Below are 5,023 nucleotides of genomic sequence, written 5' to 3' on the forward strand. Positions count from 1 at the left end.
AGAATCATGACTTGCCTTTTCTTTTTCTGTGAATATTGGAAGTAGTAGTGGGATTTTGGTTGCTAGCCCAAATTGGGAGGCAAGGGATAATTTATTTAGTAGTGTAACACTCTGAAGTTGGGTTAGAATTATTCAGGTTAGTTGATTGGATTAGTAGTTCAATGGGATTGTTAAATTTTTTTTTGCGTTTTAAAAGAATAATGAACATGTTGATTTAGCGGCTAGCTTTTTAATAACTTACTATTGGTCTTAGGTTCCATGAGTGAGCAATGTGGGAATTGGGTTTTTTTTAGTGTCTTTTGTTCTATTTCTTTAAAATTTTTGTAATTAAAATTTGATGGGTTTTTGGCAAATCTATTATTATTATTTTATTTTAAAATATATTTTATAATAATAATAATAATAAAGAAAATCTGATTGGTTTTAATGATTAATTAAAATTATTTTAGTTTTTTTATTAAAAATAAGAAGAAAGAAATCCCCAAAAATTCTACTCACCTTATCCTATTTTTTTCTCTTTCTCTCTCGCATGTTGTCTTTCTTTCTTTCTTTTCCAGTTTCAATTTTTGGTTCTTTTTGGCCATTGAGTTTTTATGGTGCCTTTATTTTCTAGTTCTTTAGTTTCTCTTGTCACTATTAGATTATCAAGGTTTGCTAATTTTGCGCAACTTTGGTGGTTCCTTGAGGCCTTGGTTTCGGTTGCTTTGTTAGGAGATTTGCATGTTCATTAGTTTTAGTGCTAAAACATGTAAGTACTCCCTATGAATTTTAGTTTGATTTTCTTGCTCAATATTGTTGATAGAGGTTTTACAATATTTTGTGGGTAATTGTAATTGAGTTTCCAGAGTGGTTTTGTGGAGGCGAATCAATTAGTTCTTGGTGCCTTGGGTCTCGATTTAAGGTGTGTTTCTGAATTAAAGTAGTTGGGGGTCAATTTGATGGTGAGTTTCACATTTTTCATCTTGATTTGGTGTGGCCCTAATTTACAATTTTTGCACCCTTTTAGTAAATCGGTGCGTTTTAGACCTTGAATGATTCTGTGCTTGTTTAAGTTTGGTAGGAGTATATGAGATCTTAATTCTATTGAATCTGATTATATATATGCAATTATTAGATGTAATATTGAATTGTAAGTGCGTATCTATTATGGGGTTTACGCTCTGTTATTTGTACAAGTTTGGGTGTGATTTTTAAGACTTTGTGATAAACGTGTACGGTTACATTTGACTGAATACAGGTATGTTGAATTCTGGTTTTGTTGCTCTGAATATGAGTATGTCCATATACATGATGATTGTGCATTCTTTTGCATTTGCATTAAAATTCGGAATTTTGGTTGTGAAGAGAAGGAAGGCTGTTCTGAGCAGTTAAAATGTATAATAATTTGATAGCGGTACATCTACAATATATATATGTCAGCTCATCTACATATTTTCATTTGGGTGGCTTAGATCTACTATTGTGGTGTGTAGGGTGGACGGGCCTACTATAACCTGATTGTGGTGTGCAATGTGGTCCGAGTGGTGTTTTGGTTGATTGAGTGGGATTTTTAATTTATTGCATTCATTTCACATTCGGGTATAAGTTTATCTGTTTGATTGTTGGGTTAATTGCGAAATACTTTAAATAGTCTGACGTGTTTAAAGTAACTAGTGTGTTTGAAATAATATCACTTTGTTATGTTTGTTAATGAAAACTACTCGTAAGACTGATTACTAGTATAAGTTATTCATACATTGTTTGCATGCACATATGAGAAATATTTGTTTCAATACTTTGTCAATTGCCTTTTGTTTTTGTTTTGGACTCACACTGAGTTTGTACAGCTCACTCCCTTAATTTTTTTCCCTTTCAGGTAATTCGCGAGGTTAGATTGTGGTCCAGCATGTCGGAGGTCTCAAAGAGTTTTTTCTCGTGTTACTCGGTTTAAATAAAATTTCTATGAGTTTAGTATGGTAATTTTTAATCAATTTATAAAGCTATTATATTTGGTTTTAAAATATTCGATGCCACGCATGAAATTAATTTCACACCACTTTATTATTCATTTTATAAACATGCAATTTTTAAGGTAATAATTTGTGGGTTTTTCGACTAAAAGAAGACATCAAAATTTTCACTGCAATTCTGTTTTGAAATTTCAGTTTTTCTCAAAACTACTTCTCAATTTTGATTACAAAATTTGTTCAAAATTGGTAACTTAAATTTGAACTGGTTTGAAGGGATAAAATGGTTTAATGTAATTAAATCTTATTTACGGTTTCAGTGAGTTGCAAGAGAAGAAGATTTTTGAAAAAATTTTATGTGTTTAAATTAGTGTTTTTTGTTTTGAGTCATTTCGGTAACCAATGTAATATTCAAAAATCGGTCAAAATTTTTGGGCTGAGTTTTAGAGTGTTACAAGTAGAGCTGGTAGTGTAGGGTTTATGGTGGAGTGGTGAGTAGTGTTGAGCGTAGGGTTTGGTTTGCTAAAATGAATGAGGTTAGCAAACATTATTGCACAACATGTGTTTGTAGACCTAGGAAATTTTGTCAACAGATTCAAAGAAAGCAACCCGAAAATTTAAAAGAAGCAGATATTTTAGTTGTATTAAACGACAATAAGATAAAAGAAAGAAATTTATGGTGAAAAATAGAGATGGGAGATGCAGAACATAGGCACCAAAGATAGAAGAGACATAATACTAATAATTCTATAGTATGCATGTAAAAATTATATATTTAAAATATAAATATGTATTTTAAAAATAATATCTAATAATTAATTAAACATATAATTTGAAATTAGTAACAACATAAATTAAAATAAAACAAATTAATTTAAATTGTTAGTAAAAAGATAATTAAATACTCTCATTGCTTTTCAGCTCGTATTGCTATTTTTCTACAGCACGTCAAAGTGTTATCATATTAAGAAACTTTTTAACATGTTAAAGTGTTACCATGTAAGTGAAAAAAAATTAAAAATATAATTATAAAAATATGTATTAGAATTGAATTCGGAACACAACATAATAAAAAACTACAAATAACCCTTTAAAAATATTATGGGCTAATGTCTTAAAATTAGTACAACATTAAATAAAGGTTTAAATTCTAAAAAAAAAAAAACTTAGGAAATAAAGAGTCCTCCAAGATAGTATTTTTCACATCACTTGCCACATTAATATTTAATATTCCACCAGGGGCTTCAACAGAAAATCTTATTCGAAAGGTTCAATTGATTGCTAACTTTTGATTAAAAGTTTATTTTATTGTAATTTTCGACCATAGGGTTCAACTGATTTTTTAAATTATTTTCTAAGAGATTTTTTAGCAATTAAGCCTTAAATAAATTAAATAAAAGAGATAAAGGCAATGCTAAACGAATTAGGTTTAAAAGGTAAAAGAGCCCCAAAACTTTGGCAAAAAAATCAATTAAGCTCCTTCATGAAAATCACACTTAACTATGCCTTTAGATTCTAAAATTGAATCGATTAAGCCCTTTAACCAACAGTTTTCTATATCTCTAACATGGCCATTAACGACAATAATATGGTGGTCCACATCAACAATTATTGCTGGTGCATTAGTTGCCAAATTAGCTACCACGTTAGGAAAAAATGTAAAAGAATATTTAAAATTTTTATTCTAGAATGAATTTAGATAAATAGTTGTTTATCTTCATTTTATTTTTTAATTTTAAAAATTAAATTTTATATATTTATAAAATATTATTAAATTTTATAAAAATGTTAAATAAAATTATAAAAATTCAAAAAATTTAAAATCATTTAAAATTTTAATTCTAGAATGAATTTGGAGATATTTTTTTTAATTATAGAAAGTTTTCAAATTTATTAGATTACTAATCTTTAGGTTATTTGGTTAGTATTTTTATATTTAAGACTTTTTTAATTTAATAATATTAAAATTCTTCCAAATTATTATTTTTATTCATGTTAATAAAAAATATTATTAATATACTCAATTGAAATGTTTAGGAACTAGTTTATTTATTTTAATAAATTATGATAAATATTAGCATACACTTAGTGCTACACATATAAGAAAATATCTAGGATACATTCACAGTTTGTTTAAAAACTTTATGAGAAGCTAATAACTTCTAGGCTTAGTGACAATAACATTATATTGTAGGCATGAGAGTTTTGGTTTGATCCCAAGTAACTTCATTTCCCTCTCCCAATTATCAAAAAATATTTATGTGTAAAATTAATAAAATTAAAATTTATTTATTTATTTTCTATTTTTTATTTTTATATAGCCTAAAAGGTACTAGTAGAATTAAAACATTGAATACCACATGTCACTTCTTAAGTGAGACATATGTATTGACACATCATCAACTATCATTGTTACATGCAAGTACCATGTTGATAAACAGATTTGAAGTTCAAGTATTAAAATAGAATTTTGAAAATTTAAATACCATATTAAAAGACATATTAAAGTTCAAGTATCAAATTAGAAATTAAACCCCTCATATTCACAAATTAAGAAGGGAGTGTTAACAATTTTAACTTGCTTGTCAATTGAAAAAGTCTTATTATACTAGTTTAGGGTGGGTTTGGATAGGCAGTAGAGTGCAGTGCGATGCGATGCGTTTTAGCTTACTTTTTGTCTTACGTTATAATATCTAATTTTACCGCCATCGTTATTTTTACACAAATACAAATAAGCACACCACACATCCAAACCCACTCTTAAATTAAATTCATATGGGCAATTCCTTTAATACACCACATGTACAAGAATTGCTTCCACAATCAAATTTTGAGTAATTTTTTAATTATTTTATTTAAAAAATAAATTAAGTTTAAAATAAAATAGTAATTTGAAGTGAATAATTATTTTTGAAAGGTAAAATTAAAATAAATGGTATTGAAGGAAAAAGAGTATATAGTATTTGAATAAAATTAATAAATGATTTTCTTACATTTGAAAACAAAAATTTTGTAGGGGTCAAAGGCCCCGTTGGCTTGGAACGTCATAGTATTCAATATTCTGAGTTTTTGAGTAT

At 27.5% G+C, this 5,023-nt stretch overlaps 1 long non-coding RNA gene across 1 annotated transcript; it reads left to right on the top strand.

Moving 5' to 3' along the window:
- Positions 1–443: 443 nt before the first annotated feature.
- Positions 444–2,078, top strand: LOC108472588 (uncharacterized). Its single transcript, XR_008274552.1, has 3 exons — positions 444–748; positions 846–941; positions 1,856–2,078. It is a non-coding gene; the product is annotated as an uncharacterized LOC108472588 (long non-coding RNA).
- Positions 2,079–5,023: the final 2,945 nt, after the last annotated feature.

Source organism: Gossypium arboreum, chromosome 11 (assembly GCF_025698485.1).
Source record: "Gossypium arboreum isolate Shixiya-1 chromosome 11, ASM2569848v2, whole genome shotgun sequence".
Classification (NCBI taxonomy): Eukaryota; Viridiplantae; Streptophyta; class Magnoliopsida; order Malvales; family Malvaceae; genus Gossypium; species Gossypium arboreum.